Below are 23,680 nucleotides of genomic sequence, written 5' to 3' on the forward strand. Positions count from 1 at the left end.
CAGAAACTAAGACTTGCCACAGACATGGTCTTCATTTTATCATAGAGTTAGGAATACCAAGAAACATAGCATACTGGATTCGAGATATGTTTCTGGGACCCATTTTTATATTCATTTTAGCAGAAACAGTTCCCTGCTGTCATTTCATTATATGTGTTAGATAAGAGCCTAATCCAAACACATTGTTGCTAATGAAAATATCCCTACACATACTGAGATATCATAATAGGTGCGGCATAGGCAGATAAGCATTTAGAGGATATTTATATGTCCTGTATATCTGAAATATCTTACAAAAATGAGATGAGAAGGATGGTAAGAACAAAATCTTTACTGTCCATATGTTTTTAGTAAGGATATTTCCAAAGCTAATTCTTCTATAGATTCCAATGCTAAAAAATAAATAATTCGGAACCACTTTATGACAGGATTTTTCCCAGTCTAATGCATTACGCCTGGATTACTTCGTTATACTTTCCAGACCTATATCTGATCTACCAGGCTAGTCACACAAAAATAGTCTTTTTAGAATCATATGCCACCACAGATACCATTTTGGTTTGATTTAGTTAGGGTTACTGTGGGTATACTGCTTAATTTTCATGACTGCACTTGTTTGATAGATGAACAAATTGAAAATTATTCTTTAATTTTTCTAGGCAAATGGCTTATGACAGGAAAAATCTGCTTTCTGAGTCTCACCATAGGTAAATGAGTAATGTGAAGCAAAACAACAAATTTTTGATCATTATGGCCCCCTGCATCAGTTTACTAGTACCATAAAAACAGTTCTAGAAAAAAACCAAACTTTTCTGAAGTTTAGAGCAAGAGGAAATCCTAAGGGGAAGGTTAAGAATGGAGGCATGATGAACAATTGAAGGAAATTGCCTTTCAGTAGTCATGAATGTTTAATCTTCTCTTCCTCTGATTGACAGGATCACACCATAGTCACGGAGCATACATTTATTCCTATGAATCCAACAAGCTTGGAATACAACTCCTGGGGAAATTAGCTGGACTTGTATTTCTCTTTTACAGTACTTTTGATTTGCCCAAGGAATATTAAAACGTAAATGATGTCACAATGTTCTAAAGTATATAAAGCCAAGATTAATCACCCGGAAAAGTACAGAGAGTGCCACAATACCTCATAACACTGTAAGTAAAGGTTTTGAGGACTAGAAAGTCCATGGGCAATGCCCGGTATGCCAGCTTAGCTTATCTGGTTTTGTTATTATTTATTATTCTTATTATAGTTTCCCCAAGGCATCCCATATGGCAATCACAACTCTGTTGTACTCAAGTACAGTATAAACAAGTTACAGAGAGACTAGGCGATTTGCATTTTTTCTTTGTTGTGCAAATGATTGTTTCATGTACTCTGCAGGAAAACATCATATTGAAAAGCAAAAGTCCAAGTCTCCAGTCATCGATATTTTTTCTTTTGATTATTTTCTTTGCCCTTCCCCTGGGAGCAGTATTCGAGGTTTAAAGGCATTTCTCAGGGTGCGTGTTTGGCAGGTCTGTCATCCTCGCCTTGCATGTCAAGCTGCAGTTCATTAGAGCAGGCCCATTACCGACTGCTGTGAAGACCAGATGCTGGCAGCAAGCTGTTTGTCTGTCTCACCTCAGCTTAAGCAGAGAAGTAGTTAAAAGCAAAAGCAGGTACTTGATCAGGTTTTAGTGGGAAAAAGATAAAAATGCCTTGTCAAGGAAGCTGTATTTCCCTCAGAATACTCATGAGTCCCAGAGAATTTCTCTTCCAAACTAACTACAGAAATTTTTCTCTGATGAAAGACTGCAGTAGTCACTCCTTCCACATATCCTTTCCTTCTTATTGCAGCAAATCTAGACATCCCAGCACTCTTCAGAGCCACAAAATGTGCAAACCTTTGCCCTCACCCTCACCCACGTAGCCATCCTAGCCACCCCTGACAATCCCCGCTACTCCCTCTCTCCCGAGCACCCACACAAACATCTGTACTTGTAACCTCCATGCGCTGAGCACCCCAGTTCCTCAGCAAGCTAATTGGAGAGCTCCACAGAGAATGGAAATGCAATTATGGTCCTTTGGAAATGGGTGAATAATTAATTTAACCATTTGCTATTGCAGGTCATTAATTTTTACTGCTCTCAGATGGCTTGCTATTATAGAGAGTAAGCTTAATAAATCTTGAACTGTAAGGGCCAGGAGTTGTGGACACAGACATCCAAGTACAGAGTGACTGCAGAAATTCCAGATGTAGAAAATCATTTACCAGTAAGCACAAGGAGCTTGATACTGGTTTCATGTACACTTTCATGCATGCTTCCAGTTTTAGACTGATGAAACTTTCAGTAGAGCAAGTCCTGATTCATTCTGGAAAAGGCTTGGGGGATGAGCTCTTCTAAGACGTAAGACTTCTGAAGCAGATTTTTAGCATACAGAAATCTGCATCAGTAAATTGAATCACATTGACTTACAATGATGACCTGAACAATTAAGAAGATCAGGAAATAAAATGATGAGAGATGATGAAAATATAAGGGAACTGAGAGCTTACACAAGCAAAGCATAGAGCTTACAAAAGTAAAGCTGTCAACAATATGACCACTTGACATGGGCCAGTCAAACTTAAGAACGCAAGCATTAGGTAAGACTAAAATGTGGAATTGAGGGGCATACACTAGAAATGACTGATGAACCTTTCAATTAAGATCACCTGATCTTAACCAAAGAGCTCTGGACTGATCAGGGACAAGTCCTAAGGCATAAATAAGGTAGTCATGACAGGGCATGGATTGAGATTTAAAAAAATAGGCAATACTGTGGAGATTTCATTAACTAGACAACCATCAGAAATGGTAAGGGGAAGCAGTAATAGGAGAATTAATGTCAGCAAGAATGCTTCCACTTTCCAGTTTTGAAGACAAAGATAGTAGAGACAAAGATAGTCACGTCTTGTGAAACAACAAGTGTTGCCAGCTCTCAGGAATATATTATGAAAGATTTTTGTTTGGTCATGGCAACCTACATCTGATCTTGAGATGATATCAGAGAAAATACTCTCTGGCTGATTAATCACTTACTGCTGCCTTCTTTGGAAGAACAGTCAATAAACTAAGCAGGCAGACTTTATATTCCTACTCCTCAGCAACAGGAAGAAATCTGTTTGGATTTTTCTTGGGGTGGATTGAGCTGACTGGAGTTGGGCGGGGAATTTGGAGGTGAGAGAAGAGGGGTGGGAAACAGCTAATACGGTTTTCATCAGAAGACAACAGAAAACAGAAAAATCCCAAGGATTCAGAGAGGAACAACTCTGGGTCCTCCCTAGTCTACTCTGAAAATTGTCAGTTGTCTCATCTCTAAAGCTGCAAGTTAAGGTATAGATTGAGGAACAGAAGAACTCGGTAGGCTCTGCCTTACATTCAGGACTCAGAGTAGAGGTTCAGCTGGATCAACAGAGGTATTTGTGCGACTACAGAGGGTACAAGATCGTTGGACCGCCAGATACGTTATACGTTAGTTTGTGGTTAAAGATGTAGCATAGTTTCAGAGCCTTGTACTCAACCCCATGTTCTGCCAGAAACTGGCAGAACAAAAATGCTTTGGAGCTGGGCAAGGGGAGCTCCTGAATCAGAATACAAAGCCCCAAAATTAATTAAAAATGTCTCAGTGTCGTTTGGTTCTTCATCATTATATCTGAACCCCTGAGGCTTATAATATTGAAACACTGAAGAATGGAAAATCACAGAGTGGCTTGGAGTTGTCATAGCCTAGGCAGAAACAAAATGACCAGAAAGAATTCAGTGAAAAAGGCAGATATGGTCAGCTCTACATAACTCTTGCGCTCCCACTTGTGCAAGCCACTACTGACCATATTGCTGACTCTTTTCTGTGTCCGGAGGATATGAGTCTCTAGCAAGTCTGCACTGCAGAGTATTGGTGGTCCACGTAAATCTGTAGCAGGTTGCCCTTTTATTTCTGGAGTGCTCCACTTCTGAGTCAGAGGTGCTACGTAAAGTGGTGGCTAGTGTAGTCATCCCTACCAATGCAAACTGAAGACAAAATCAGGGCATTCTGAGCCGATAGTATTTTATACCTGCTCTGAACTCCCTTTGTAGTGATGAAACTGTGTAAACAAAAAAACCTGTCTCTGGAGAACTCACAATTCATGAAATCTCCAGAGATAAGCACAGAGGCACTAGAAGCATCTGGGCTTTAAGCCCATAAATTGGACTCTGACAATCATCTGCAAATAGCACTACCGAAATCAAAGTGCATAGTGCTCGGCCTAATATGGAGGACCAGTTTCAGAAAGGGTGCTATCGGCAATTTAAAGGAAAACACTGTAAGGATATAAATCATCAGTGGGTTGTTTAGGCTTCTCTTGCAGTTTTAAATCTTTTTGGAGGTCAGACAAACAGTTAGGAGAGATTTTTGTCAAGAGAAGCACTTTTCCAAAAGCTTGTTTGTCCTCCCAAGCGCCTCATTTAGCAATGATTTGCTCTAGACAGGAAAAAATATTCACCCAAAGCAGTGAGGTAGCAAGAAAGACTTCCCCTGAGGACTTTTTGTCCTAGTGCAGGAGCATACTTACTGAATAATTATTGTGATGAATTTTAACTACATTCTGTATTGTTGTACAGTAGCACAGTATTTTCCTGAAATAAATGTTGCGGTGCAGAAGAGCTGTGGTCTTGAAACTGCCTAATTTACTCCTAGTCACAGTTGAACACAGGAGACATCCAGCTAAAAAACAGTCAGACGTTGCAGGGATGAATGACTCACATGAAACACAGCCACCTTCAGGATAAAGCACAACACTGTAAAACAGCGGACAAAGACAGTTAAAGCCAAGAGATGGGTAACATATAATTTTGGAAAGCAAAGAAAAACATTTTGTAGGCATGCTAACTTATTCTTTCAATATTGCTTGGTCTTTCTACAGGCCAATTAGAAATCCTATAATTTCATTCTTAGATTTGACCTATCAATTCAAAAAGTGTTTGTTCTTAGTGAAATTCCTGTCTGTTTCTGTATATATGTGCACCATTATTTTTCACTGTCTCTGTATTCTTTTATACTCTTCCTTCTTAAAGCTCTTCTTTTGAATAAGCATTTTTTTACAAAATTTGTATTATTGTTTTAAACAATACATCTAAAGAAAAAAGTCTCTCTATGCTTCAGCTTTTCATAGAAAACACCAAGCTTCCTATTCATTATGTGTTATTTGACAAGACATAGCGTTTCATGCTCCTGAATGAAAATGATCATGATGAAAAACATGACTATCTCACAGAAGAATCCTGATGCTGTTCAGAAGACCTTCTGGTGTTACCCGTCAACATCAAAAGGTAGAAAATAATATCTGGTAAGATTAATTGCACAGAGATGACAGATTTCTGCCTGTGGAAGTTCTCATGAATACCAAGATGCTTCTCTTACCTAATGAATTTAAGATATACTCAAAATAAGGTCAGGAAAGACTTTGGATAAATTATTTTATGCACACATAGTGTACAGTGGCTCAGATACATACCTTGTCATTTAAAATATTTAACATACCTTAACTATTTAAATTTTTAATAGTTTTTGATACATTTTGTATCAAGGCCGGTATAGAAGTCAGCAAAATATAGATTTGGAACTGCAAGTATAATGACAGTGACAGAGAACAAGACAGTCGATAGTCAAGTAATGACAGTGATGGATAAGAATCCTAAATGTGTTGATTACAGGTCATGAAAAATCATGGGACCAGGGTTTCCTCCAGGTAGACATTGTATGATCAGGGAGATAAGCCTCACACTAGTCCCATATACTGCTTGAAACAACTGAAGTAAAGCAAAGAGGTTAAAAAAACCAATTCTTCTTTAAAAAAATAATGCTTTCCCGAGGGGTACTGATTGATTTCATCTTCCTTCCCATGTCTTGGCAACACCAGGTTTGTTCCTGTCAGGTGCTGTAGCTGCCTCAGGTGGCACACCAGGCTTCTCACCCTTATTAAACACGCTGTTCTCCATTTCTGTTTAGATGTCCTTTTAGATCAGACCTTACAAGACACCTCTGCATCTTCTAATGTCTCCAACATTCCTGGGAGCCCTCTCTTCCTACCAGGTTAGTCTTGTACTTTAGTTTCAAACCATCATTTTACGGTGATCACTGACATACTCTGTGGTTTCAGTCTTGTTTATTATTTTTACCGCAGCTGTTTGACTGTAGTATTGTACTTCAGAGAAGTAATTATTTTAATTTCTTTATACTTTAAGCTAAATTATTATTCTGTTCACACATGTAATTGCGAACAAGTAAAGAAATGCAATTATGCTGCCTAGTGTAACATAACAAGAAGATAATTCATGAAGTTTTCTGACTTTTCCTGAGAGGATACATGTCCATGGTTGCTAGAGATTGGTGCCAGCTGAAATTCTGCCCAGTGCTGTTCAAAGGCACAGCTGACAAAGACATCTTGTCGCTATTAGAATGTAAGGAAATTCAAAATAACTTCAGTTTTGGTAGCTGAGTTTCTTGGACTGTTCATACATCGTCTTTTTAGCCCAGCACTAAAGAACTTTTCGATACAGGCCACATGGTGGCACTATCCGATCATGTTTGCTTTGTACTAGTGGTTCAAGGCAAAGACGTTACTTTTATCATGCTTGATATGAATTTTTAAACAGATTTTTTTTTTCTTTTTTTTAAGCTGAAGCGTTATTAAAAAATGTTAGGTTATGTGTTTAAAGGCTCATCTCCACAACACACAGGAGCCTGGAGGCACAAGGGTGGGTGAAGGAGTGTGGGAAAATAAAGGGATAAGGGGGTAAAATGTGTCCTATAAACAGGCTGCTGGTCAGCACGCTTGTCTGGCCCTTCCCTGCACCTGATCAGTGCAGTCTGTCCCGGCTTCTCATTAAACTCCGTTTCTAGCTATTTTCCTGGGTGAGGGGCTCCCTGTGCTGTGTGCACAGGGATGCATGGAGGTTGGTGTGCCAGTAACTGGAGTGGGACCAAGGGCCACAGGGGCCCACTCATCTCTGCTGCCAGCACCTGGAGAGACAGGAGAATGTGCATGGGTGTGAATGTCTATGTGTGTAATCACTAACAAACATCGAACTCCATCAGCCAGAAAGCAAGATAAGAAGCCCAGGAGCCAAATATTGGAGTGTCCCTAAGTCTGGGCTGGATACTGGAAAGACCAGGGGGTCTGAGAGTTGGCTACTGGAGGGACCAGAGAGTCTGGGCCAGCTACTGGGGGGTGACACTGTGAGATCTGGTGAGGTCTGGACCAGCTGCAGGAGAGACCTTTTTGCAGGAGAGCGTGCCTGTGTGAGGGGCCAGTAGGAGAAGAGAGGAGCCCTGAGTCAGCTACTGGAGAGACCAAATGTCTAAGGCCAGCTCTCTGGGGGGGGCATGGAAGGGTGGGAGGGTGATCTGGCATGCCCAGGTGCCAGCAGCTGGGGAGACGACGATACAGGGGCCAGGCACTAACCAGATTAGGTGTTTAACGTCAGCTGCTGGAGGGTTCCACACTTTATGAATGCGTATGTATTTTCCACGAACAGGTTTTCACTCTCATCAGCCAGAGAGGGGAACAGGATCCAGCCAGTCCTGTCATTAGCATCTGCATGAGTGCTGTGTTTTCTGTCCCTGTTGAACTGTGTACGCAGCCATGTCTATATGTATATGTGCATGTGTATGGTGAGTATATGTGCACCCATTGGGAGTACACACTCAGCCTCGCTACTGGCTGGATGTGGGGATGTGGAGCTGTGGCAGCCTTGCTGCTATTGACTATTGCATTTGGCAGCTCCCAACAGAATGTATATAATTTTTAGATTGGTATTACTTCTGCTTGCTTATGCCCTTTAAATAATAACCTTTTAGTTCTATTTTAAACAATATTGGGGTGTCCACTTTTCATTCCTGTTTAGGAGTTTGAGTTTTTAGTAGTTTTCCAATTTAGCGTAAGTTATGAAGCATAAAGGAGGAAAAATTGGCACAACAATCAATGTCAAATAGATAGGATGAGTTTCTTGACAATAATGAGGTGGCTAACATTAGAAATAAATGCCATTTGTTTTAGCTCGACTCTTGCCATATGCTAGACTGAGCTCATTCTGTACATTTACAGAGCTTTAAATCCTAATTAGGCATCTCTAAGCTGTTAGAAGTTTGATAACTTCACTTACAAGAACATATTGTATACCATGGTATTATATACTAGTTTAGCAGATGATTTTTTTTCCCTGAGTTTTTTTCTACTCCCACTTCACTTTTGTGTAATTTCATCCCATTACTTTAATTCATTTCAGCACAATGCAAGGAAAGTTAAATGGTCTGTTGCTATACTTCATGTAATTCAGTATAATTCATGTTAGAGGGGATATATTCTCTGGCTTCTAACTGTATCTTTAATTTATTGTCAAAGTTTGTTCACCTAAGTTTTGTCACATTTAAATATAAAACATAAACACATAATAGTATGTTTCCATACAATACACAAACCCTTTATTTAGAAAAATTCATACACTTATACATTTATACTTGATACAGTACATGAAAAAGATATGTAGAACTGCACATATGTCTCAGGAGGTGTGTGGCAACGTTTTAATGTTGCACGTTGACACTGCATGGCGGTTTAGGACAGGAAGGAAGTGCAGAAACCAGGGTACACTCTCTTGCTCAAACCAGTCTCAACATTCACAGAGTCACAGCAAATGGACTCGGAAGAGATCAAGACACCTAAAGAGATACCCTGTTCTGCACCCCGACTAAGTATCAAAAAAATAAAAATGCTTCCCAGGAAGATGCTTGTCTAGTCTTTATTTTAATATCTCCTGTGATGCAAATTTCACTTCCTCCTTATGGTATGTGTGTGTGCAAAGATTTATTGCCTCCTAAAATTTTTGGTTCTGATATGAGAATCCCACCTGCTGCAAGGTAGGCACATTACTTCTTGTCCTATGCACTGCGGACACTGAGAAGGGATTATTCCCTTCCTTTTGTAGTCCTCCTTCATGTTTTTAAATGCTTTTATACCTCCATCACTTTCTAATCTCTAGATTAAACAGCTATTTCATTTTTTTCTTCTGGGTCATGCCTTCTAGACCTTCCACCATTCTCACGGTTGTCCTCTGGATTGTCTCTGCTTGGTTTAGATCTTTCTTGAAGTCTGGCAACCAGAATTGGACCAAGCACAGCGAGATACAATGGCGAGGCAAACTGAAATATTACTTCACCTCCTTTAAAGGCAGTATTTCTCTTCTGAGGACAGGTGCCCTGAATTCTTCAGTGCCAAAGACCTCACTCATGTCTCAGCTAAAAGCAGCAGCCCTCTCTGGTGCTGCGTTGTCCATTACACAGAGCCGGCATTGGTGATACTGGCTGTATTTCCTTGCGGTTTGTAATGCTTTACCAGAGCACTCAGAAGAGGGGTTTGTCAGAGGAGGGACCCTATCCTTCAGTGCCTGGCAGACTTGTCCACCAGGGCAGTTCATCTGGCTGCCACCTGCCCTTAGCTGAGGCCTTCTGACCCAAGTGCTCCTGGACGTGTGCTGCACGCTAAATAATTTGCTCTGGACACAGAAGAGGCCTCTAATTAGCTATGTTACTACACTTCTTCTTCTTTTCTTTCTTGTCTCTACAGTGGAAGTAGTATTTACTTCTTGCCTTAATCAACGCCAACATCTAGTCCTCATTTAATATGACCGTTTCACATCAAGCATGTGTAAAATCACAGTGGAATCAACTATATGCTTAGAGTAAGGATGTCATTAATTTAAAAGGAATAAAAATATCTGAATAAGTTTCCAGCTTTTCCTTTCCAAAAATTCCCAGTCACAATGACAGAGCATGCATGGAAAGTGAGGTGAACCCTTGCTAGAACTGCTATATATTAGCAAATATAATACCCTTTCCTTCCGGAAGGGCTATCTACAAACACCCTAGTGGCAACAGTTTCAGTTCATTACTTTTTAGCAATTAAAAGCAAAATAAGAAAAGTAACAGCGATAAATTGTAATGCATTGTCCCTAGAATAGCGAAGACAATTTTTTTCTAACAAAAAAATCTGGGTAAGTGCAGTGAAGCTTAGAATGACTACCACCTTAGTTTGGAATATACTTTTCGTACAAGGTGCACTCCAGCTCTGTCCACAGCTGGAGTTGATTATTTGGTATAAGAACAAATAGGATGAACTGGAGTGACATTATATTCTCTTGTAATATACAAAGAGGAAGAGATTTAAATAAGCCACATCTTTTCTCCGTGTTAAACTCAAAATAGCTATACAGAAATCAGTAAGGTTTCTGTGGATTTCCTGCTATAAACAATAGGCAGAATATACCTCAGTCATTTTAGCTGAACATTTAAAACATACAGTGTGGCATACAGTGCTGCAATTTAGAGAACGAAGGAAGCTTACACTAGCAAGTACTTTTCTTTGCTGAATTGCTTCAAATGATAGTAGTAGTATTATATGAATCTAAGCTTTTGTAGTGAAGATGTTCTCTCTCATGTAAATACTCATACTCTTAACCTAGGAAGATAAAATGAAATGGCATTTTCTGAAAGAGACAGCACAGTGAGGAATTTATTCAGCTAAAAGATATATGTGGAAAGGGGAAACTGAGAAGCATGTCAGCATCCACTTCCTTTGCCATCTTTGATGCTGCAACTGGCATGGGGTAAGACAAAGAAGCAGGACAAGCAATAGAGGTAAGAAAGCATTGGATGAAAAAGACATTGCGGTTTCCCTCTTGCACAAAAAAACCAAACCAAACCAGATCAAAAACCCCACAACCCTCAAGAGGAGGAATATTTCAGGTCCGGTATGTCTGGCTACACTCATGGTCAGGAAGAGAGAATTTTTGTGGATGGTCGGAGGTGACCCAGATAGATACACCCCAGTTTCACAAGAATCCTTGTTGTAGCTCCCAGTATGTCTGCTTCTTCCACAGAGTATCCTGACTCCAAGTGTGTGATCCGTAACCGCGTATTGTGTCGGGATAGGTGCCACAAGTGTAAGTGTTCATATCACAAGGGTAGCACCAATGTTAACGTGACTAGCGCTAAAGGAAGGGATGGATGATGCTGAGTAATCTCTGCTGCCTAACTCAGATTTCATCCACCACTCAGTAAACACCCTGCATGCTAATGTTGTAGAATCCCTGCAGCACTGCCAGAAAAGATGGAAACTAAGAGGTACATTGGCACTGTTTCTCCCAACTTCTCCATTTCAGCTCTATATGAATGTTTTTCTTTCCCAATGATACAGATCAGAGACAATCCGTCTCTTAAGCAGACAAACACCCTTCTGTCTCCTGCATGAAGCTAGCCTTAACTGTAACAATAAAAATGAAGGAGGGGAAAAAGCGTAACCAAGCCTCAGGGTTCGTGCGATGTCTTTTGAAGAGGCAGAATCACATTTTATACTGGTGGCATGAACGCTGTTGCACGGCTAGCGTGGTTTGAGCTGGAGAGTGGCAGACCGTCTTGCTAGCTCCTTCGAATATTTCTGTCCTGCTGCTGTTACGTAAGTGCCGCTGTCCCAGTTTGCTTGTGCAGCTCCCTGCCTTGTGCACGATGATGCTCTGGAGCCTACGCCAAAGGTAATGCCCTACAGAATGCCACGTAATGCAACAATAAGAATAGTCATACGACTAGTAATGGTAATTAGCAGTGACAGCTCGATACAGGCATTCTCAGAAGTATTTTGGCTACTCGCTAGAGCGCACTTCGGGGGTGTTTAGGCTCGGGGCGGAGGCCAGCGCCTCATCCCCCGGTTCCTCGGCACGGCGGCCGGAGCAGCCGCCCCCGGACAAGCTGCCCCGGCCTTGCTGCAGCCGCGGCGGGGCGGGGCGGGGCGCGGCTCCCCCGCGATGCGCGCAAGGGCAGCGGGCTGCGGGGCACGGCGGGGGTGGACTGCAGCCCGGAGGCGGGCGGCCGCGGCCTGGGAAGCGCCGCAAGGGCACGGCACCCGCACCCGCACCCCCGCACCCCCGCTCGCCGCCCTCTCCCCACCCCCGCACCTGCCTCCTCGCCGCGGGCCAGCGGGGCGGGGCGGAGCGGCGTGTTGTGCTCGGTAACCAGGGAGCCGCGCCGGGCGCACCGAGGCGCGGAGCAGCGCGGTACGGCGCGGTGCGGTGCGGCGGGCGGAGGTAGGGCGCGGCGGCCGCGCGCGGCTGGGGCTGGGGCTGGGGCGGGAGCGGGGGCCGGGGCCGGGGCCGCGGCGCGGGGCTCCCCGGGGCTCCCCGGGGCTGCGGGCGATCGGCGGGGGCCGCCGCCTCGGTGAAGCCCAGGGAGAGCCTGCGAGTCGCTGGGCCGCGGGCAGGAGCGAGGGACCCCCATGGGGCAGCCTCTCCCGGCTGCCCCCCAGCCGCCTCCTCCTCCCCAACGCCAAACTGTCTTGAGGTTAATCCGAAACTCGCTGCCGCCGTTGCGGGGTTTGTCCGTTTGCCTGGGTGGATTTGAGGTTTTGCCCTTTCTGAGTACGGGGGTAGAAAATCCCGGCGGAGGGCTGTGGGTCGCCTCCTGAAGTGCACGTGTGTGTTGCAGAGATACCCGGTTTTATGCTCAGTCGCACGCTGCAGGCCAAAATGTAGTTAATCAAGGGAGATGTGAGTATTCGTCTGCACTCCCAAGAAGCCAGTTTTAGGCTGGGTTGCATGCAGTGATGATGCAAAAAGGACAAGCGCACCGCAACAAAAATGCATAGGGTCTGTGTGTTCCCTGGTATGTGTGGAAACTCCCCAGAGGTAAGACCTGCTGAAATACTAACAGACGAGGTTGTTACTAGGATTTCGACAACCATATTTTCAAGCATCTTCATGCTGGGGGAAAGTGCTTGCAAGGACTGTTAGTAATCTGCTATAATAGCCCAGATTTTGCAAAGTGATGAGGAATTACTTATGTAAATCGTCTACATGATGCTGAGGGAAACTCCAGTGTTCATCACTGTGAGGGGTTTATACTTGTAGGGAAATAGTATGTGGTGTTTCTGGCTGCTTGCCAGCATCTTTCAAGTGCCGAGCCTGTTGAAAGACTCTTTAACAGGCACAGGCTTTCCTGTGGTAGTACTAGTGATGGACTGTCTGCTTTCTATGATCTCTGATAATTATTTTCGTGATTCTTGTGTGCACTTTAACACTTAAACAGATCCCAAGCTATAAATGCTGGTGAGCTGTGTTAAAATATTGCCATTGGACAGAGAATATCAGGGTGCTATGTTATTTAAATTGGTAAACAGAAGTGCTTTTTTGTTTGTTGTACGAAGTTTCATGTGCTGAGCGACATGACAAAACTGGTTTATGAGGTACAGTGTTAAAATTTGTGGAGGTACTTTTTTCTGGTAGGAGTCCATATCCATTGTCATATGGGATGCTTAATATATTCCTTAAAGCACTGAAGTTTCCCCTGGGAAAAGGAGCTCTCCAGAGTCAGCACGGTGCTGCATGTTGGAGTGATTCAGTTCTCATCTTTGCAAACTCTGCTAGGTGTGAAAGTAGAAGTCATAATCTCTCCACTTCCGTCCTGTTCTTTTAATTCCTCCTCGTAGCGTCTGGGTTTGTTTGTTTGTTTAATATTACCTTCAGAGATTATATGACAATGGCAATTCTGTGTTGCTCAGTATAAAACACCAACGGATAGGTATTAATAAGTGATGAACCCAATACATATGAGACTTTTTTTAAATTTAATTTTATTTTTACTTTAAGTAATTGTGATAAGTGCCAATAGTGATTTGGACTGCTGCACTTAATACAGACTTAATAAGAGTCTCATCATGACTGTACATCTTCATGCAGCATTACTTTCTCTTTATTAAGTATGAGAATCCTCAAAGGATTTTTTTTGTACTTTGGGACCTCAGGAGCATCTTCCTGTGAACTTCACTAGAGCCATGCTGAGTTACACAGCCTGCCAACGAGTACGCGGCTCAAAGAAAGTAACACTTTGATACTGGGTCAGGGAGAGCAGAGGCGCACAGGGACAGAGGAGCAGCACCCTGTTAGTATTTAAATGCATTTGGGGAGAAGGTAAGAGTGCCTGGCCCCTTGCTGGGTGAGGCACTAAACAAGGTGTGAATACCTGGAGAACTTCCAAGGTCAGCACAGCAAGAGCGATCGCTGCAGGTCTATGGGGCTTTGGTGGATCAGGCCCCAAGAGACATACACATACATTCACCCTTCGGACAGGCACCACATTAACCCATCTCAGTTACGCTTTGTAAAAGGAAGTCAGTTATGGCTCAATTTTTTTCTTTTCAAGTAGTGGCTGTAGTTATTGGGAAAGTACAGATGTCAAATATAAACAGTTATTTCCATCCTTTGTTACCATGGCTAGTGACAAAACTTCAGAGCTCTTGTGTGTCCTCAGAGGTCACAAAAATAAAAGCAGCGGTGTACCTCTGAAGCAACTGAACTTTTGCCTTTGTTTCACTCAAAGGCACAGATTTAATGGGGAAAACAGAGTTGTTTCTGCTTTTCCATTCATATGGCAGCTGTATCTGCCCCTTGCTCACGAGTTATACTTCAGCTAAGCTTTCTTGCTTAGGAGATGTGCAGAAATACCAAAGAATTGATGCTTACTTGCTTATCTCAAACTGGGTTTGACCCACCCTTTCCTGAGACGCTTCAGTGTTCTATTTTAGTTGTCTTTCTTTTTTTTTTTCTTCTACAGACGTACCTCTGCAAGAGCCTTCTGCTACAGGTCATATTATGCCACAGAAATCCTAGGTGCCATATCAGTATTAAAACAGAAAAATCAGAACGGCTCTCCTACCATTAACCGGCTTACACATTATATCTGAACTTCACTCTGTCCTGTTAGCTTGTGTATTGTGACCTCTGATCTTAATCTTGGCCTGTCTTTGTCTGCGCAGACAGTAAATTCTTTGAGGCAAGGATTATATCCTGTGTTTGTAGAAGGTAATGAGCTACTGATATCACTCTCCTGCTATTACCAACATCTATATAAACTATAATATATTCCTGCAGAATTTCAATAGCAGGATTACTAAACTGTAGTATACACTGTATTTAACTTTTCATATCAGAAAGACAGTGAATGACCTTTCTTTGAATATATCTAACAAAGTACGTTCTGCCAATTTTTCTGAAAAATAGCAAGTCTCTGCCTTCTATTTTCTTCTAGAACACTTTGCATTTTCTGTTCAAATGTACAGCTTTCAAGACAAGAATCAGATTTTCAAACCACTGGATTTTTGCCCACCCCCCAAAAAAAAACCCCAATAGAAAGTAGAAAATAAAATGCTCACTTGCTGAAATGTAAATACATACATAGGCGTGTGCATGACTACAGTCCTACAAATAATTTTTAAATACTAGAGTACAGTTATAGGTAAAGCATAGAAAAATTGTGTGCTACATGTGCCACAGATTTAAACGTCAGCTGTGCAAATTACCTTGAATCTTCCAAATTATTAATTGCTGTTGCAGACCCTCAACCTTCTGCAAAATGAAGAACTTTAGTTCAGCTCCAAACAATGCGGAACCATAACTAGAGGAACCAAAATAATCTGGAGCTCCAGAAAGGATCCAAACTTCTCTCTCTCTCTTCCTCCCCACGCTCCCCAAGAAAAACAAATTTCAATACCTCCAGGTAACTACTGCACATCAAGTCAGTTTGGGGTTGGATGGTCAGTGAGAACATCTTGTTTCAGTGTTCCTGTTTCAATGTGTTCTTTGTCAAAGGTCATAATCTGTCTCTTCTTCCACCTTTTTCTATTCAAAAGCAATCCACACAGTAGAGAAAGGAAGCACAGAGTGACAGTGTTGCGATTCAACTATCAAAAACACCTTTCTGAGCCAAAATTGCATTTTCCATGATATTATGTGGTGCACAGTCATGTCCCATTGGACTTGGGAAAGTTCCAGCATGCACTGGCTTGTGCTGCGTTGGGCTTATGCGAACAACTATGGATTTGCAATTCAACCATCTGTAACAATTACCAAAGGGACTCCTCTGTTGGCCTGGATTTTGGAAGAGGTATTGGATTTGGAAGATTTTGGAAGAAGTGAGGAGGTACCACATTTTATTTGAAGACAGAATAAGAATCATTTTGAATCACTCTATCCCACTTCTTCATCCTAGCTCCTAATTTTAATATATCCAGTAGGCGTTACCTGCAGCTTGACAGATTTATTCAAATAAGTTTACAAATGGATTCTCAATTCATCAGCTACAAGTTTTCAGTATTCGGGGATTAATTTTATTAAGTTTTTCCACTTCTAATTTTGATTTTATTTCAGATGGTGCTGTTTCCATTTCTGTTGTGCCTTTGTCTATCAGAATTGTCTTCAGTGGAAAAATCAGTATAATACTAACTGAGGCAAATTAATCTCCACTTGATCTTCTCTTCTACGTTCTTTTTACTTGTCTGGCTAGGAACCATTTGCTCGCTGTCTTTCTTCTATAGTCTAACTCGGCTGGTCTTTCAGCAAGTCTCTCTTCGTCCCTGTAGACAGCACATACTATGGCAGAGCTCTTCACTTCTCGTCCTTTATTTCTGCCCACTTACTTCTGAGTGATGGCTTTTCCAGTTATGTCTGGAGCAGTTTTATTCTGCCCTGCATAGGTGTACAGTTGCTGGACCGCGGACTTAAAGAAATCCCCAGCCTGCTTCACAGGGGAGACACTGTGCTCTTCACTCCAGTTGACTTCTGTAACTGATTTCCCTTTTATTTATTTTTTGAGCACTGTCTCTTTAGGTCATCTCCTGACCTGCTTACATGCTTTGGGTTATTCTTCTAATAGTTTGGACTACATCAATCACTTCCTTAGTCAGAGCTATTTTCTATGATTAGCTTTTTTTTTTTCCTCCCACTACTAACTAAAACACAACCTAAAATAGCTGGTTCTGTGATTATTTGATGTTTAAAAATGCAGTTATGACCTCCAGAGAATTCTGGTACCTACCTTTATGTGAATAATTTATTCCTGATTGACATGAGGATCACCGCTGTCTCATAGAATCGCATCCGTTCCAGCAGCGTCTATCACTCTGGCAGCATTTCCAAGGCCTCTTATGTTTCAGAAACAGAACCTGTGGATCAAAGTGGACCTCTAGCACTACAGCAGTAAACCATGCTCAGAAATCCTTTCCTGGAAATGTTTTTTGACTTGATCAGTTCTGTACCACTGCTTCTTACTAGGGAAGTCTGCCTCTTTGTTAATATATAATGGCGCTCCAGCACTTGACCTTATTTCTATCATTCCTGAGATTCTGTTCAGCTCATGTGCTGTAGTTATTTTAGTTATTCCACTGCATTTCTTGTATCTATGTAACATTTGAAAATGACTTCTAGCTGCAGGAGTTCCTTGAATTTATTACTCTTTTTGCCCTCTCAAATATCTCTTTTTGATATGTCCCAGATTAGAAACAGTCCTTTCACTGCCTGCCACCTCTCTATTTCTTGCTCTCATCAATATCTTTACTTATTTATCTGTGTTTATCCTTGTTTGTCTGGAGTTTCTTCGTCCATTGCTGTTATAATGGGAGATTATAGAAGTCTAAAACTCTATTTTCAGGTACAACCATGCTTTCACATCAGTAGCAATCTTCCCCAGGCTGCTATATGTGGCATCAACCTGGTGTAGTGGGAATCTGCAATTTGTGCGAACATGAAGGCAGAGAATTTGTAAGAGATTTTTTTACCCTTTTTTTGGCCAGGTTTATCTTCAGCCACTGTTGCACATCTTATATATTGTCTGCACCTAGCAGATGTCTCTTTGGTTTTCTGGAGCCATGCTGCTGACAGGTCCGTCTGTTTTCCTTTAATATGTTTTATAAACTTTAAGAACTAAAAGATAAAATACAACCTGGTCTTGCCAATGGTACTCAAGGTTTACCAATAAAAGGAAAATATATTCTCTTTTTAATTGCAGATAATTCAAAGCACTCCCGAGCACAATGAAAAAATGAGAATTACACTGGGGACCCGGAAAAGTTAACCTGTAATAGATCTAGTGTTTTTCTGGCATTTGAAGAGAGAAACAATACAATCCAGAGAATTGTAAACTACATATTACTATAGCTGATTGCTAGGCCTAGTGGTTTTTATATGAGAGAAGAAGTTCACATTTCCTCTTCTCATCTAAAAACAGAGTACCAGGATATTAATATAAGAAAATGGTGTCAGCATAACTTTATCCATTAAATCCAGATAAGTGGCAAATGTAATAAAAAATTTATCTCATTTATATGCAAAAACATTCCATTTCACTCTTATGTATTCATTCCCTGTATCTTCAGACCAAAAAATTAATAATTAATAATAATGAATAATCACTTGTTGAATGGTAAAGCAGGGAATAGCTAATATAGTCCTTCAGGTTTATTTCGGGATAAGATTTATGAGATTTTAGCCATACACTTTTCTTAAAACCTGTGCATTTTGAAAACACGTCCATCTGAAGATACATCTGTGTCTGGCACTGAAATGAAAAAGTCATTCCATTTACTACCAACAGTTTTGTGTAACAGCTATGAGAATATTTAATTAAGATTCTAATGTTTACAAATATGAAAAATATATTCTTTCAGTAGGAAGAAAGATCTTTTGTTGCAGGCTTTAACTATTTGTAGAAGTCAGGAAAAATTTCCCCTCTGCATTACGTTGAATAGCTGACTCTGCATGTAGGTTTCTTGTTCTGTGGAGCTTTAGGTGTTGCCTGAAGACAGGTAAGAAGGGTGCGTGAAGCTTTGTTTCATCTATTCCACTGATGTCTTCGCTGTGCTCTGAGCTGTAGTTTTCTGCCTGTGGAGGTGACTGTGCAATGGCACACGAGAATCTTTCCTTCCCACCTGTAGTAACTTAGTGTCTTCTTTAAATGAGTTCATTCCCACTGCTTGCAAAGGAGCTTTTGAATGAGGAGCCATATTTAGAACTGCAGATTCTTCTTATGCAGCATATAATTTAATATCAGCTAGATAAATTACTAATTGCAAGTCTGCCATTTATCTCTGGACAGTGACTCAGCCTGCTGTATGAGTAGATTGAACATATATCTTCATTACAATTTCCCAGACACTTTTAACTTGGAATTGGATCAGCATCTTCCTCTAAATCTGCTCCTCTAAATCTGGTCATGTACAGCTGATTTACACCAGCTTTGTCACGGTGCGAGTGGGCTGGTATTCTGATATTGTTACTGCCGTTAGCCAAAAAACAGTCAGACGAGGCATTTTTAATACCCCTTATCTCTGCCTAACAATTAGTCTAGCAGCTTGCTATTAAAAGTTGCTGTACCTCGCTTACATTACTGCTTAAAATGTTAGCAGTGCCACTGCCGCAGAAAGGCTTAATTTAACCCACTTTGTTACAAATATTTCTGGTTTGGTTGGGGTTAGACAACCTAATGTTTCATTTAAATATGCAAAGGAAGCAAAGTTCACAAAGCTGACGTAGGTGGGCATGAGCAACAGAAATCCTCCTCCTCCGCCCCATCCACCAAGTTGGGTGCTCTTTGGCGTCGGCTGTGGAAGAGAGCTCTAGTTGCCGATGCTTTATGCAACAATTCAGCAATGCCAGCTCAGCATCAGCCCCAGCTGGTGCTGAGAGGTGTGATGGTGGCACCTTCTTGTGCCAAGCTATCAGAAAGGTGAGGCCTCCCAGCTGCCAGGGCTCCTTGCTGGGATTGAGAAATGGTGACTGATAATGCACAAGCTCTGTGCACCCCAAGAAGGGTACGGGGCAAATCTTGGAAAGCGAAGGAAGGGAGGAGGCCCCTGAAGGAGAAAGCAGGCACGCGTGGCAAGAGAGCGGGGACATGAGTGTCCGGATGTCTTGTGCAAAAATAGTGGTAATGTGGCTGGAGTGGGTATTGGTACCAGTCTGGCACAAAAGCACACAAGAGCGCAGCCCATGCGCGCAGGTGGACTTTATGGTCTGTTCTGCACCTTGATCCATTGTTTCCCTCAGCTCCACTAATTTAAAGGCAGCTTGGATCTGCTGACCTGAGCAGTGCTTACCTATCCAAAATAGAAAGCAAACATATAATAAAAACAGCAGTAAGAGGGAAAGGAGGGAGTTCCTTGCGTTAGGCAGGGTTTGAAGGGTCAGAAAGGGAAATGTTGAAACATGATTTCCTCTGGCAGCCCTTACATGTTCACACAGCTCCTTTGGGACAGTTCAGCGTGCCTAATGCAGTGCAGCCTCAAGGCTTGTATGCCTGATGCTGGAGGACTCTATTCTTGGGGCCTTGGGGCCTCTAGACCTTGGGGCCAGGAAAAGAGGAAGGTGCACAACGCCAATAAACGTACTCATACTCATGATATTGATCAGCTGCATATCGTCTTGAATTTGGGATGCACCCAGTGTGTGTAGTATGAATACAATTATTCTTAGTGTCTATACGCTCAGTTCTTTCTTAATGGGGAAGCAGGTGCATACATACACAACATGTACTTCTTCCTCAGAAGATAAGATGTTATCGATAACATTATCTGAAGAATCTAATTTGGTTTTTTTTTAGACCAGATTTATAGTCACGTAGTTCTTATTATAGTTACAACAGTGCTAAGTTAATGTAGTAGTTCTAGTTCACAGATTTTGATATTAATGACCCAAAATACAACATCATCATATGCTAGAAAAGGGACTGTAAATACAATTTTGTTTAATAAAGTATGTGAATCTCAGTATTTTGGATTAGAGCACATAGTCCAGTGAAGTTAGGAATTACCCTGATCAATGAGTTACTATTACATGCTCCTTTCTAGCCTGGTGAAATAGAATGAGAGTTGTACAGCTTCTGGATTTTACAAGTGGTTTCATTTTTCCTCCTTTACGCCTAATATTATTTACATTAAGAAGTATTACGTTATTACTTTTAATATGTATAACATTATTGTTATTTCTAAAACGACATCCACAAGCATCCTCAGGAAAGCATTGATATCTGGTGCATTGCCAGTTGTTTTTAATGATTTGTTTTTGCAGCTTCATTCCACTGATGATTGCCAAGCAAGCTTTCAGCATTAATTGTGTCTCTGGCTGGGGTGTACGCTATAGGCAAAACATACTGCTCTTTACGTGTTAAAATAGCTATTAAGACTCAGACTGCTTAGTCTTGCAGAGCTGGTAGAAGTTTCCTCTAAGCCTTGGTACTTTATTTCTCAGGCGCTGAGGTTGCTCGCCAGCACTGTTCTCCAGCCCTGTGAGGGCTGGCACTGGACCAGGGGCATCTGACTACCCCAAGCATGCTGCGCCAGGTCTGAGGATTGAACGCTAAAAGGAAGCCATCCGAGATCCTCATCTCGCCGTGGTCACTGGCTTGGAGGGAGACTTCTGTCAGGGCAAGTGGACTCGCTGCAAAGAGATCATGGCCTCATCCAGACTAGTGGCAAGATCTAGAGATATTGCCAATGTCATGCAACGACTTCAAGGTAAGAGACTGACTCGGGTTGGCACGCTCTGCCATTCATTCATAAATGGAGGTTCCTGTTTTTTACTGTAATACCCAGTCAGGACAGTATTTCTGAAGTTTAATAACTGTTCTAAACTTACCTACTGGAAAATATTTGTAGTGTATCTATCTGAAGGGCTCTGATTATACGAGTCCTTTGCTATAGCATTAATAGTGGTGTTTAAAAGCAGCTGATATTATGAACGTGGATCCATGGGACAGGACACTGAATTGAAGTTTATGAGACTTTGGTTCTTCTTCTCCCACGTGACCTGATCGTGCATCAGTTTTCCCATAGAAAAGACAATAGGAATTATATCTATCCTCTTCTCAGCTATGAAGTCTACAGGTAGATCTGCTCTACTGATAAACTAGTATTTATTAGTTTAGCAATACTTGCTGTCTCCAAACGAGAACTGTACCTCATTATATTGTTAAGCATTGAAGAATTCATAGGTCAATGAGCTAATTATTAGTGCTGAAGTTGGTGACCTTTTAGACAACATATCACAGGATGTCTTTGCAGTATTCATTGAGTATTCATTATTTTTAAAAATTCTTATAATAAAGCATTATTAATAAAGTTATTGTCTTATTTTTTTAGACGTTATACACCTAAATGCTGCAGCTAAAAGCTTGCATTGAGAATGTATGTTTTTGTTCAAATGATGCTATTGACTAGAAACAAATTGTCAGTGTGGCTGTAGGTTTCACTCCTGTTAACTTTTAAACTTAATCATATATCCCTGAACTCTTCCTTTCTTTACACACCAGCTTCCACTGACTTCAACAAAAGCTTATATGCATAGAATCCTTGCTACCCCTTCTGCATCTTCTAAATCTGGAAACTTTATCATCCCATGGCTTTACCTTCCATTTATTGTTTTTCAGTTTAGGGTATCTGAACTCAGCTTCCCAGCCACTAGATACAACTAGCATGCATAATTTCCATGTAGCCTCAGTAGATTAATATGAGAATAAATAAAGATGCAGAGTCTGTCCCATTTAGGCCCGCTGCAGCACTTTTCCAACTCCAAAATGCTCCTGCTTGATGTTCTGCAGACTTTTGTACAGTTACTGGTTTTTTCCTTGCTATTTTTATTTGTGTCTGCTAATTCTTAGGCTGCAATCTTGCACAATGGTTGTTCAAAGTGCCCACAAACATAGCGTGAGGAAATACTCCCTGCCCAGAGAATTTGTGGTTTAAACATTAGGATAAGACACTCCAGGTAGACAGAAACGAATGAGAGAGTGCAAGGGGACAGTGAGGCAGCATTGCTCGCAGAACAGGCAGAGGTCTTAGTACATTATCTATGTATCTCAGTGTACTATATATTTTAAAGAAGTCAGGTTCTTAATAAGGATCCTAGAGAAAAAAAATGAGAGATTTGAAGCAAGAAATGAAATAATTATGAAACTGAGCGCCCTACTGAGGAATATGAAGAAATGCATGTGAGAAAGGGCAGAGGTGCTTGAAGGTGATGAAGGCGCATTGCAAAGGAAAGGATCAGGGAAGATTACCCAGGCTGGTACTCTGAAGCAATGAGTAAGAAGGATGCAACAGGAGCTATTTACAGAGCATATGGACTATTAATTATCAAATTGTGATGCACTAACTTTCTAAACATCTGTAAAGCTGTTGCTGACAAAATGCCTGTTCTGTTTATTTGCACTTTGTTTTTTTTACATAATTGTTTTCATTTTTATGTGTTTTGCTCTGTTGAAATCTGATATACAGTTCAGTTGGCTATATGTTTGTGGGTTGTTTTCTTTTTGGAAATTAAGAAAAAATAATTAAGTGACCTCTTAAGTGAAGACACTTTAGAAGAAAACGTATGAACTTCCTGCAAATTTGGCATTGGGTGTGAGTTTGAAGTCATACCTGTAACTGGATTCTTTGCTTCTCAGAAAGAAAATCAGTTGCTTGGTATTGCTGAAATCAGTTCAGCTTGGTATTGCTGGGATCTGAGTTTTGCTGCAGAAGCACTATTTCAATGAATACTTCACCTGTGCCAAGACTGGAGTGCTTGGAGCCTAAGTCTTTTTTTAGTCTGTAGTTCTACATTATGGATGAGCAGGCAATCTGCAGTGCGACTACCTTAGCCCTTGTGAATTAAGGTTGCTCCACCTGTCAGAAATTATAGTCAAATGAAATAGGAGCAGGTATGGACGTAGGAACACAGAGGTATTTCTTAGCGTGTTTGCATGGCAGCCCAGAATTGGTGCAGTTGGATCTGGGCGCTCTCAAGGTGAGTGTGGAATTGA

Source organism: Ciconia boyciana, chromosome 3 (genome assembly GCF_034638445.1).
Source record: "Ciconia boyciana chromosome 3, ASM3463844v1, whole genome shotgun sequence".
NCBI classification, from domain to species: Eukaryota; Metazoa; Chordata; class Aves; order Ciconiiformes; family Ciconiidae; genus Ciconia; species Ciconia boyciana.